General features: G+C 44.9%; 1 long non-coding RNA gene across 1 annotated transcript in view; it reads right to left on the bottom strand.

The window, feature by feature from the left end:
* LOC308552982 overlaps positions 1 to 13,334 on the bottom strand; it is a 65,913-nt gene extending 52,579 nt beyond the window's left edge. Inside the window, exon 1 of the long non-coding RNA XR_013998165.1 lies at positions 13,184 to 13,334. This is a non-coding gene — a long non-coding RNA (uncharacterized lncRNA). The remainder of the gene's footprint in view (positions 1 to 13,183) is intronic.
* Between the last annotated feature and the right edge of the window lie 395 nt (positions 13,335 to 13,729).

The raw sequence follows: 13,729 nt of genomic DNA, 5'->3' as shown, positions 1-13,729 counted from the left end.
ACCTAATGTTTTGGGCTTGCTTAGACGCCTCTTAGTTAACAGTCCGCCACTAGGGCTGATTCAGGCTGCCCATCCAAGTTTCCAGAGCTGTCACTCTCAAAACAGCCGTTCCCCAAAACCGCGGTTTGTGGCCTGAACTCCATGCACCACACCCTGAGGTAAAACTTCCAGGCCTCATTAAAACATGGGTGTGCATGATTTCCAGAAGTATCTATGGAGAGTTGATCCACCTGAGTATAGATGTGGCATGAGGCCTTCAATCTTATAATTACAAGCTCTCTGGAGCCCTCACATTTTGGTATAAAAAAGAACAAAGTTCATAGTTACCACGAGCTGGGTCATAATCATGAATGAACTTACCAACATCAATCCACATAAAACAGTGTCCAAACTAGAAAAAGGCCAAGGCGGGAAACAGAGAAGACAGTGGCTCCTTCTCTGTTTCAACAGAGGCGCTCGCTCGATTCAACAAATGTGTACTCGTTGCTCGCTGTGAGCCACGCACTGTTCCAGGTGCTGGATGAGACAAAACCCACTGCCCGCATGCAGATTGAGGCCTATATCCAGAAAAGCTTCCTAGCGAAGGGGACATTTGAGCTGGGAGGGGCCTCTCTATTGCACAATCCCAGGGGCCACCATTCACATCACAGTCTATGTCAATGCCACCCCCTGGGGTGTGAAATGTCCAACCTGTGGAGTCTTACAGGGTGACCATGACTTGAGTCTGAAAGGACTAGGATTTTATTAGATGCAGAAGCAGAAGGAGGGCAGTCCAGGTACAGGGAAATAATATGGGCAAAGGTAGCAACAATCATTTATTTAGTGCCTACTGTGTACAGGACTCTAGGCCCTGGGGCTAGTAGGAGATAGATTCTTGAGACCTGCCTTTATCCAGCTGTATCACTCCTTCGGTCATAGAATTTTAGAAACACTTATTGAGCACTTACCATGATCCAGGCTCTGCTATGAACATGGAGATGTAGCTGTGAACCAATTGCAAATGGTGCCCAGCCTTGTGGAATTCGCAATCCAAAGGGAAAGACATTGAATAACTGCAAGAGGAATGAGCGTTTCAACTGTAAAGTATCAGGTCTTCGGAGCACTTAGAGCTGAGAGGACATACCTGGTTTGGGCAGCGAAGAGACTTTTGTGATGGGAGAGGATGGAAGACGGGACAAAAGCATGAGAGAGGGGAATGGATTTGGGTTATTTAAGAAATCAGATGTCCACAGTAAAAACAAATCAAGAGCATCTTTAAGGAAAATGAGTAGCTCAAAAAAAAAAGAAAAGATTTAATGCACCACCTTCTTGCTAATCCTGGCTATCAGGTGTCCACGGGAATGCGTCGGGGGCAGGGTTGACCTCAGTGTGCATTCTGTAGTCAGAGAACTTGATTCTCCACATGACAGTGTGGACACCAGGGTGAGAATTACCGAATACTAAGGGGACAGGCTAAGGAAGCGCAAGTGGTCCATGACTCCACCCCAACCAGACAGGCACAAACCATTCCTGAGAGTCTGGCTTCTCTTGGAAACAGCAGGCAGAGGAATCCCACAAACAGCCTCTGTAAGGAGGGGAAGAGTGGCCCATTGATAAACTTGGGAACTGGGAAGAAGATGCTGTGTGCTAATGCAGAAATTATGGACTGGGCTGATTTTTGAGGTCAGCCTTCTCTGAAGATGCCTGACGTGGGATCCAGAAGCCAGCAGAATGCACCACATTGTATTATCCATCTGGGCAAATTAACCTCAAAGCGCAGCCTCCCTCTGGAGGTTTAGGGAAGATGTTCCATAGTCGACACAAATACAGCAGCAGTGGCTTGGGTGCAGAGGGGAGTCCCAGCATCTTGGAGTGGCTCTCAAACTCCATCCAGCACACGCCAGACTCGCCGGGAGGGCTGGTGGAAACTCGGGTGGCTGGGTCCACGCCCCGAGTCCTGAGCAGGAAGCCTGGGGGGGAGGCAGAGAGCCTGCTTTTCTTACATGTTCTCGGGCGGCGCGGCTACTGCTGGACCACGTTTTCACAGCCTGCATATGTGGTGGGGCTTTTCAGGATCTGGCCCCAAGTCTCTTGTTCACAATTCTTTGCCACAGTTGGTTACCATGATGCCTTTGACCATCCCACAAAGCTGAGGATTTTTTTTTACATGCTCAGAACATAAATGGGGTCTCCTCTATACACAGGGTGGGGCAAAAGTAGGTTTACAGTTGTGAGTATGCAAAACAGAGTTTATTCTTGTATTATTATTTATTAATTACTGTATTATTTTCCATCCAAACAACTGTAAACCTACTTCTATCCACCCCCGTATTTGTTTTAGTTCCCTCCACCCTTAATTCCTCATTTCTGTCTCATGAAATTCTTCAAAGACCAGCTTAAATACTGCCTTCTCTATCAAGTTTTCTCTGATCTCTAAACTTCAGAATTAAAATTTTAACTTCATCTGGTGTTCTGTGCACTGATCTCTGTGGTAGATTATGATCTCCCCAAATATAGGTACCTTGTCATTCAGACATTCATTCAATAAACATGTATGAGGTGCCCATTGGCTGCATGTGCCTGGGATTGGCTGGGAGCTGAAGCTGTAATGAGAAAAGATATAAGCTCTCCACCTTCCAGAAGCTTATTTCATGGAGAGAAAGACAGGTAAACTGGCAACCACAATACACAGTGATCAGTACAAAGGTTGGCTATGGAAGTACTTGGGAAAGACACTCGCACGGTGTTGGCTGGTTCAGGAAAGAATTTCCAGAAGAACTGATTCCTTCCTGACATGTGAAGGATAGATAGGATTTAGGACAAAGATGTAGGAAGGAAGAATTAGGAAAAGGGAAAGGGTGACTCAGGCCAGAGATGAGAGAGGAGATATGGCTGGAGAGTCAAATCTGAGGAGAGGAGAGGTGAGAGGTGAAGTGGGGGAGAAGGTGGGGACAGTTTGTGAAGACCCTGAAATACTGTGGGTAGCGGGTCTCATCCAGTTGGGAGATAGAAGCTATGTGGTAGGTTAAACAGAGGAAAGTTTAGGCCATGAACTGATACCTGACATGCTATGTCAGAAAATTTTAAATGAACTTTCACTTTCTCAACACATGTCCGAGAAGAAAAAGTAGCTCCCTCCCCAAATAATTGCTTTTTAATTTAATTTTCCATGGACTCTACTACATACACAACAACAACAAAAACATCAGCGCCACACCCAGCGCTGAGCTGAGGGCATATTTTCCCCTAAAGCCATATTCCAGATTCAGGACTGGGCAAAGAACAACTGGAAGCTCCTCAGGCCAAGCCTCAAGGAAATCCATCCAACATTCCCAATTGCTATGAAACCCCAAACCTAAAAAAGGCAATTTGTGCAGTGCCCATTATGGTTTTATTATAGAAGTTTCTGTACAGCTGTGGTCAGGGTCCTCCCAGTGCTCATGAAGTGATGAGTCACAGAGAACAAGCAAGTGTGCATTATTCCAGAGGACTGACCGTGCAATGTATTTATATGGTACCTAAGGCCCATCAGAGCAAACATGTTAAATTTAGACATATATATATATATAATATATGTATATTGTATGTATATTATTTGTATATAGAAGGTCTTGTGGAATAGTAAATAACCTCTCATTGCGTGTGTTCTAAAGACTTAGAAGAAAACTTAAATTATCTCTATTCTACCCTTTTATACTACTTGTTTTGGTTATAATAGGAATCCAGTGATTTAAAAAATGGAATCAGAGACTTCAGCCAAATAGTTCAGTTCCCTTATCTGGCTGAGAAGGAAAGTAGGTTGAGAGTAGGGGAGAAAATCATAGAAAGCCTATGGTTAAAACCATTAAAATATTTGCAGGCCCTTTGGATGTTTGAAAATGGCTTCTGGCAATACTTCCTTTTGCACGTCGGCCCTCCTGCAGCCTCCCGACGGCTCTCCTCTTCTCCGTGTCCTGCACCCCCTCCCTAATGTAGCCGATCCTAAGGTCCCAGCTTCAGTCTTGTTCAACACCCTCCCTTCTGGATGCTGTCGAACACATCGATGGCTTCAACTGCCAAATGTGAATTCCCAGCTTTTGAACACCAGTTCCATAGTTCAGCCACCTATTTATTGTAACAGTTATTCTGCCCAATCCTTTACCTCCTCTCGGTGAAGAATAATACACCCATGTCCTTTGCCAGGTTCTCATGCAGGACACGCCTCTAGAGTGCGGAGAGTCCGGCTCCCCACCACTCTGATGTTAGGGGCTGTCACTTGACTTGCTTAGGCCGATGGAAAGTCAGTGGTCATAAAACGAACCTGCATGACCTGGCTTCCTGTGCCTCTGCCATCACTAGGAGGGGGCTATACCCAGGTGGCTGCTGGCCCCAGGGTGAGACATGTGAAGCAGAACTGAGCCTTTCCTGCAGCCTAGGGCCAGGTGGAGCTGCAGGGAGAGGCTGCCCAGGTGCGTGAGAGAACTTTTGATGTGACAGATATGTTGTTATCTTGATAGTGCGGATAGTTTTGCAGATATGGTCAAAGATCAAAACTTATCAAAGTTTACACTAAATATTTGCAGTTTATTATATGCCAGTTTTACCTCAATAACTTATAAACCTAAGTCTCGGTTTTTAAATGATCAGCTATTACATGAAATTTCAAAATTAATAACAGGGCTTGGCCGTACTAATGAGGGATTCATTTGCAATTGCTCTTCACCTGAGATAAGTTCCACATAGAGTTGGTTTCTTATTATTATTTTAGTTACAAAGTTAGAATATTCTATATAAATTGATTTTTACTGCACCTACCGACTTGGAGAATTGTCCATGATATATTTTTGAGTAATAAAAAGCAAGTTGCAGTGTAAAATGTGTGGTGAAATGACATCTTTTTGTTAATAAAAAGAAGGAAAGGAAGGGATCATATGTGCATTTATTCACACATTAGTTTGCATGTTTGAGCATTGAGGTAGGTGGTTTGCCCTGACAGCAAGCATTTCCTAGTTTTGGATATTTAACTGATAAGGGAAACAAACAAAAACTCATAGACACAGGCAACAGAATGGTGGTTACCAGAGGGAAAGGGGGGTAGGTAGGGAGTAAGGGATCCAGGGGGTCAAATATACGGTGACAGAAGCAGATTTGACTTTGGGTGGCAAACACACAATGCAGTGTACAGATGATGATGATGAATAATAGAATCGTACACTTGAAACCTATATAATTTTATTAACCAATGTCACCCCAATAAATGTAATAATAAATAAGATTGGGGGGGAAAAGGGGGATCTTATCCAAATGCTGGAAATTGCCTTTTTCAACTTGGGAGATAGTTATTAGTCAGTGAATTCCTAATGCATCCATTTGGTTGCCTTCTGCTCTTAAAAGTATTTCTTCATGGTACATTGGAGCATTTGGATGTGGTTTTAAAATATGACCAATAATATATCATCAGTGATTATCTTCAACAAGTGAAGGAAATCATAAAATACTGGGAATGAATCAGATTCCCAGCAATGGAAGAACTTGCACCAGTTTGGTTTTCTTAAGTAATTCTAGTATCTAATCCTTGACATTAAAATTCGTGATATTTTGGAACCAATATGGAGTGTATATCATTGAGACAGTCCACTTGCACAAGTCACTTGAAATGATATTTTTAAAAGGGTATTTTAGTGTCACGGAAAAAAGGGTTTATTTTTCTTGTCCTTCATTTGAAAAAAAATTGCAAGAGCACTTTCTCCCTCAAAAGCCAGCATGTTCTAGTGCCAAAAAGCAAAATGCTATACTCACTGCTCAGCTGATAACAAGGAACAAGCAGAGGCGCATTAGACTCGTTCCACTCATTAGATGTGATTTGCTTGGACTTGGAATTTTCACCATTATTTCCCAACCCAGACTCAAGAGCAGACGGCATAGCATTGGGGCCACCTTGATGCACAACTTTGGGGATACCAGTGCCGTCATCTTCCTGAGCACAATGTCAGCGCTGCTTCTTGGAGCTGTTTCTGCCAGTTCTCTTTGAATCTATCAGTGTGTGAACTGGCACTGGGCATGAGCTCTTTTATTTGCAGAGAAATGCCTTTGCTAGTGATCCTCGCCACCTCTTGCAGCCTGCACACGAATCCCCCAAAATGACTGTAAACTGCCTAGAAAAGGTCTTCTCCTGTGGCAGGGACTTAAGCAATTAAATGGAATGAGATGTCATCTTGCATTTTTCCCCCATGCCATCCTGCGTAAAGGCTAAGAGCTGTTCATACTCTGCATATCGATAGAGTCATCCAACAACAAATAACAGCAACTTCTCTACCACGACTGAGAAACCCTCAAGTGTCCTCGGATGAGGGAACCTCGCCAAAGCCTCATCCTGCTTTCTGCCAGGGCATAATATTTTTTATTAACTTGAGGCCAGTCTTAATAATGGTCCTGGCCACAGGGTGACTAAGTTGTTTTGCTTCAAAGAATATGAGTTGGGATGATTCTTCAAGAGTTTCGGTCTCTTCACTGCTTTAACGAATTCACCAATTTTGTATTGAGAGCATTATTCTGTCCTTGTTCTGGAGAAACTCAAGTGTTTAACACTTAAACCCCTAGGCTTGACTTTGTATAAAAATTAAGTGAAAACGTTTTTGGCTTTGTGTCTTCACTTTACAAAATTTCAAAATAGATAATACCCTGGGTATTAGAGATTAACATTTTAGATATTTATTCATTCATCATTTTGAAAGTTGGGATTCTTTAGGTATAATTTGCTTATAATAAAATGTACCCTCAGATATTTATTTTTATTTTTCCTGTGCATACGTCTGGGGGAGAGGCTGTCAAAAGCATCACATCGGCGCACATAGCCACTTCCCAGAGCATACATATCCATACTTGCCCTTCAGTCCTATTGCTGTTTATAACATTATTTTGAAACTACACCCTTATTTTCAACAATAACATTATGCTCAACAAATGTCTTTTGAGCCATTGATCTATTTATGAGAATTGTACTTAGAAAGCCACACAATAATGACGAAAAATGAGAATTCAGCAAATGTAAACAGGAATGCACAAATGAGGCGAAAACACACTCTTCAAGTTAAGTGAACATTAGCAAAAACAGCTTAAAAAATATAATGGAATATCTATGAAAACCACAATTATTTTTGCATTTCAAATTTGTGAAAAAATGTAAATAAATTTAGGTCACTGTTTTTTTCCTAAAAACTATTAAGTTGCTTCTGCCAGCAAGACAGCACTTCAGGAAACGGTGACTGCTGTCATGCTGAATGAAAGAATGAGTGAGTGAGGGAGTGAGGGAGTGAACTGAATGACTTGGAGAAACAAGGGGCCAGGTTAATTCATGCCATGGTCCCAATGAGTAAACACAACCTTTGTACCAAAGGCTAAGAATTTTCCCCTTCCACAGTGATGGGAGGGCCAACAAGTACCAGCAGAGAGCTGCCAGCAAGGAGACAAATAGGGGACACGAGGCACTCCTTAGTCCAAGCTGACTGTTAGGCATGTTTAGGGAACCCTCCTGGGTCATTCTGAAAGGGGCCTGGGAATGGACGTTTACAGACTCAAACTACCATGTTCACCATGGTAACTAAAGGAAGGAAGGGGAGAGGAAAGAGGAGAGGAGGGGAGGGGAAGGGAGGGGAGAGGAAAGAGGAGAGGAAGGGAGGGAAGGGAAGGGGAGGGGAGGGGAGGGGAGGGGAGGGGAGGGGAGGGGAGGGGAGGGGAGGGGAGGGGAGGGGAGGGGAGGGGAGGGGAGGGGAGGGGAGGGGAGGGGAGGGGAGGGGAGGGGAGGGGAGGGGAGGGAGAAAGAAAAGAAGAAAAAGAAAAGAAAAGAAAGAAAAGAAAAGAGAAAAGAAAAAAAGAAACGAAAAGAAAAGAAAAGAAAAAAAGAAAAGAAAAGAAAAGAAAAGAAAAGAAAAGAAAAGAAAAGAAAAGAAAAGAAAAGAAAAGAAAAGAAAAGAAAAGAAAAGAAAAGAGAAAAAATTTAATAACCTAGAGACAACAAGATGGCGGTGCAGGTAACAGCTGCACCCGCCACCTCCTGCAACCACATAAAAATCGCAACTAAAATACAGAACCACCCTCACTCAGAGCCTCCCGAGATCCAGCTGAACCGAAGCCCCACAACCAGGGAGCTGAAGAGGCACCGAGACCAGGAGGAGGGGCGGAGACGCGGGTGGATCGGGGCTGGGTCCTGGAGAGGCTGCCTCGGGCCCACACCCGGTGACGCAGGATAAACCCCGGAGGGAATCTCGGCGGTGGAGGTTTCCCGGAGGAGGGAGGGGTCCCAGCCCCACAGCAGGCCCCCAGCCCAGAGCTCCAGGACCGGGAAGAGACGTCCCCACAACTCCGGGCTGTGAAACCAGCGGGGACTGTCCCTGAGGGTCACGGAGGCTGCGGGAGCCCCAGCAGCTCCCCTTAAGGGCCCGGCGCGGACTCACTCGGACGCTCCCTCTGAGCCCAGCGCCGGGCAGCGGCCTGAAAGGACCCGGGACACTCGGGGAGGAACTGACCTGCCTGAGATCCGGGCGAGAGGCGGAGGGCGGCTTCCTCCCGGGCAGAAGGGCTGGCGGAGGCCTTGGCTCCTGTGGCGAGTCCTCCCGCACACAGCCGGCAGGCAGGCGCCATGTTTGAATCGCCAGCACCTGGCTCACACCTTTGGCCCCGCCCCGTGATTCCCGAGGCCCCGCCCCTCCCCACCTGCCGCTCATCCGGGCCATTTCCAGGGGCTTTTCTGTGCAAGTGGCCTCTCGAGCCTTACGCTTAGGACTTTCCTAAAATCTCTCAAACAAGAAGCAGCGGGCCCCGTACGGCTTGATAAGCATCCCCAGGCCTGGCACTAGCGGCAGCTGCATTGGCTCATAGCTTGGCCTCTCCTGGACACCGCCAAGCCCAGCACAAGGAGCAGCCAACTACGGTTTGCTGTGTAGCTCATGCTGGGGGGCCCTGGGCAAGGCACTGGCACAGGCTGACTTTGCACCTCCCGGGAGGCCTCAGAGACAGTGCACCTGGTGGTCAGACTCGACCACACTGGATTACAGCCCTACCACATCCACGAGTGACACTCAAGGGGCGCACTTGGTGAACACCAAAGCCCCGCTGAAGTAAATCCTGCTCCATAGGGGTGTCTCCAGCACAGCAGCTCTCTGGCTGTAGTTGCAGCTGGTCCTCACAGATGATTGGCCGGGGGGTCAGTTCCTCCCAGTGACGCCAACAGCAACCAAGGCTCAACTACAACAGGACAGTGCACACAGCCCACACAGGGGAGCACCTAGAAGGCCCAGCTCAGGGGACTGGGGAGGCTGAGCCACTGGACCCCACAGGACACCTGCTACACAAAGCCACTCTACAAATTCCAGGAGACACAGCAGCTCTACCTAATACATAGAAACAAACACCTGGAAGCAGCCAAAATGTGGAGGCAAAGAAACATGCCACAAAGGAAAGCGCATAAGAAATCTCCAGAAAAGGAAACTAAATGAAATAGATCCAAGCAAGCTATTAGATATAGAGTTCAGAATAATGGTTATAAGGATGCTCAAGGATATTAGTAAGACTATTAAGGAAACTAGTGAGATCATCAATGGCATAATAAAGTACCAATCAGAAATGAAGCCCACATGAACTGAAATAAAGAATAATTTACAGGGAATCAACAGTAGAGTAGAGGATGCTGAGAATCAAATCAGCAATTTGGAACATGAGGAAACAAAAAACACCCAACCAGAAGAGCAAAAAGAATCCAGAAATATGAAGATAGTATAAGGAGCCTCTGGGACAACTTCAAGTGGCCCAACATTCGTATAATTGGGATGCCAGAGGAGAAGAAAGACCAAGAAATTGAAAACCTATTTTAAAAAAATGACAGAAAACTTCCCCTACATGGGGAAAGAAATAGACTTGAAAGTCCAGGAAGCACAGAGGGTCCCAAACAAGAGGAACCCAAAGGGACACATCATCATTAAAATGCCAAAGGTTAAAGACAAAGAATCTTAAAAGAAGCAAGAGAAAAGCAGTTAGTTACCAACAAGGAGGCACCCATACGACTGTCAGCTGATTTCTCAACAGAAACCTTGCAGGCCAGAAGGGAGTGTTCAAAGTGATGAAAAAGAAATATTCAAAGTGATGAAAAACATGGAACTACAACCAAGATTGCTCTACCCAGCAAAGCTATCATTTAGAACTGAAGGTCAGGTAAAGAGCTTCTCAGGCAAGGAAATACTAAAGGAGTTCATCACCACCAGACCAGAACTACAGGAAAAGTTGAAGGGTCTTCTTTAAGAAGAAGCTAATGAACAAAAGAATCTGGCAAACTAAATAGACCCAGAGACATTGACACATGCAACAGACGATCATATCTCAGAGGAAAGAGGGAAGGAGGATGGAAGGTGGGACGAGATTAACCAAAGAACTTATATGCATATGTGCATAATGCATGGACACAGACAATAACAGGATGAAGGCCTGGGGAGGTAGAGGGGGTCAATGGGGTAAAAAATGGGACACCTGTAATACTTTCAACAATAAAAATAAATTTAAAAATATTTAATAACATTAAAAATAAAAGAAAAGAGAAGCAAATGGGCTAGAGATGGGCTGAAATGTATTTCCAGCTCTACCACTTCCCAGCTGTGAGAAAGCCAGGACTTAGGGAAAGTTGTTTAATGCATCTATGCCTCCATTTTCTCATCTGTGGAGTGGAAATAGCAATAATGACTATCCCATGGAGAAGCTGTGAAAATAAAACATGATTTGTATAAAGAACTAAACCCAACACCTGGCACATAGTATTCACGCAAGGCCACTACCACCACCTCACTGCCATTACTGCTACTACGACTACTAGCAATAATAACAATAATAATGATATTGCTCCTGATAATCATCATTATTACTATATGTGAAAACATTTCCAGTTTGATAAGCGACTGTACACATGATGAAATTCACAGAATTGTATAAATTCCCTCCCATTTCCTCCTTTTTAGTCACTGGAGAGAGGATATTATTGCAAACGTTTGAGGAACTGTCTATAGCCTTGGGATTTCATCCATTCGCTCTATCAGCAGTGATTTATTGAACACCTGCCACGTGCCAGGCATTCTGCTGCATACTGACGATATGGTGGGGATCAAAAATAGACAGAGTCCCTGTCCATGAAACATATACAGTCTAATTGGGGAGACAGACATTAAATAAATAATCATAAACATAAAAGCACGAGTAAAACCTAGGTCATTATAAACACTGGGGTTTTCCTCTTTTAAGAACATTAATGCCTTTCAAAAGTCCAGGGGTTGAGTTATTTTCAGACAAAGTCACTCTAAAAATCTGAAACGAATCGAAGCCCTTTGCCTGCTTTTGTATGAAGGGCATTTTGAAAATTAATTCCTGTACCTTGTTAGGAATGTATTTCTTTGTATGGGAACGATATTTCCTGCAACTGAAAATTAATGTAAGATGTTGGCTGCCCCGGAATGAAACAGCCGGCCGTATGAAATCATTTCGTGGTTTGGTACTTCATTATTAGCCGAGGGGGTCTCCACTCCCCCCGCCCCCAACCTTAGGCCACTGCAAATATCAATTAGTTCAAGTAGAAAAGATTGCAGCCAGGTGCACTGTTTGAAGTTTCGGGGGTTTTTCTCCTTTAGTTGTGGTGGGGGTAGGAGGGGGGTGAGGGAGGAGAAGCCTCTTTTGTTAAGTATTTGCAGTCTGTGGGCACCCTGGTAATTCAACAGGCATCTCTGGAATCCTAGGGCATCGGGACCTTTTGTATTGAACCGTCAAGCTCTAACCTCAAGGGCGTCTGCTGTGGGTTGAAATGGGAGCTGTGAGGCTTATTCCTGATGTGCAAAATGACACGATCCTCTTAAGAGTTAGAATGAGTTTGGTTAGATGAAAGGCAGAGACACAGTTGAGCTTAGTGTCTTATAAAGGAATCCAAGAGCTACTTATTAGACATTGAATTATCTTTTTATAAACACTAAGATGGGCCAGATAAAGTCCAGATAAAGTACATTTGCATGATGGGCCTTTTGCATCCCTAGCAAAGCAGATGAACACGCACCTGTAATCTTCTCCTTAATGTTTAAGGGTTCTTTAGAATCCCTCGTGTCAAAATGGATGTGAGTTTGAAAATTAGAATTGAATTAAGAGAAATATATTGAGTGATATTAGAGAGGTTCCTCTGGGTTTCCCAAATTCTTCCAGGGTGTTACTTATTACACTGATCCCCTAAACTCCCCAGGCAGGACAGAGTGGCAAGCTGTGAATCCTGAGTGCAGGATGAAAAGTTGCTGGGAGCCTCCAGATGGTTCCCACAGAGCTAACCCTGGGAGCCTCAGTCATCCTATGCATTAAACGATGGAATCAGCAGTCCTGCCTCGGCCTCAGAGCATCATGAGGACAAAACCAGACAAAGAAAACACCACTCCTACTATACAGCTACCAGGAGAGCAAGGACCGTCCCCTCTGCTTGACCCACATATCACAGGCCTCCTTCTCTGGGCTGTAATCTTTAGGGACAAGGTCTTACCGGTTTCTTGTCCAACCAAAAATCTTGATCATATGAAAAATGCTTAAAAGAAGGTAGAAGGAAGAATGATCTCAAAAAAATTTAGAAAAGTATAAAATCCACAGCTCCCAAGTTGGTGGCAACGCATGAATTCACTCGAAGCAGAATCATCCTCCTATATAATAGCAGGACCTGGAGCCAGACAGTCCAGTGGGCAGCGTCATTACAGTAAGACTATAATCAAACGCCCAAGGTGGCCCCTTGAGAGAGGACAATACATTGGGATCCTGTACCTCTCAGACTTTAGAATATTAGAAGAGGGGACCTCTTTTAATAGTCTCCTCCTCTTACATTTATTAAGTCGCTTGTTTTAATCAACTCCCCCACTCCTAAATATTTCTTAAGTGTGCCTTCTCTCTCCTTGCTGCCAGTGTCTTGATCCAGGCCTCCATAATCCCTTACCTAACTCAGCACTTAACTTCCCAGCTGCCTTCCGAAACTTCACTCGCCTTTCACTAATCTGCTCCCAACACTGCCACAGAGGGATCTTTCCAAAAGGCAAGTGGAATGTTTTTCTTCTTTGCTTAGAACTCCCCCGACGACCGCCCAGGAGATCATTCAGGACCAGAAGTTTCAGTGAACTTCCCAAATCCTTCCATTTGAAGAGAAATGAAGCCATGCCCACTTTCCCAGCCTCACCTCTCCTGGTTCCACTAGCAGGCACCTCGTCTACTCCCAAGGCCAGCGCGGAATCCATCAGCAAATCCGTCAGCAAAGCCCTTGGCCTTCGGACCTTGTCCTTTCCATGTCTGCCTTCCACCCCCCAACTGGGGCTGCCCTTGTCCAGACCACGATCTCTAGCCTAGAAGTCTGTGGCGCCTCCTCTTTGGTCTTTCTGTTTCCTAGTTTGCCCCCTACAGTCCAGGCTTCACACAGCTGTAAATAAGATTACTTTGTTTCTCTGATTTCCCATCTTATTTGGAAGCCACAGGCCTCACGTGGAGGCTACAGGTCTCCACACAATCTGAACATCAAAAGGGCAATGATTTGGGCTCATCCCTGTAACCCCAGCCCCTAGAACACTGTCTGGCACATTATGGGCACTCAAGGAGAATTCTTTGCTGGTTTTCTTTGATGTCTTTATCCTAGGCAATGGGGGAGAGTCAAACCTGGTAAGTTCGAATCCCGGTCGGTCTAACAAGGTAACCTTGGGAAAGTGACCTCTGAACCCCACTTCTATATTTG

The sequence above is a fragment of the Miniopterus schreibersii genome (genome assembly GCF_964146895.1).
Source record: "Miniopterus schreibersii genome assembly, chromosome: 2".
Taxonomy (NCBI): domain Eukaryota; kingdom Metazoa; phylum Chordata; class Mammalia; order Chiroptera; family Miniopteridae; genus Miniopterus; species Miniopterus schreibersii.
This window is presented reverse-complemented; position numbering and strand designations above follow the sequence as displayed.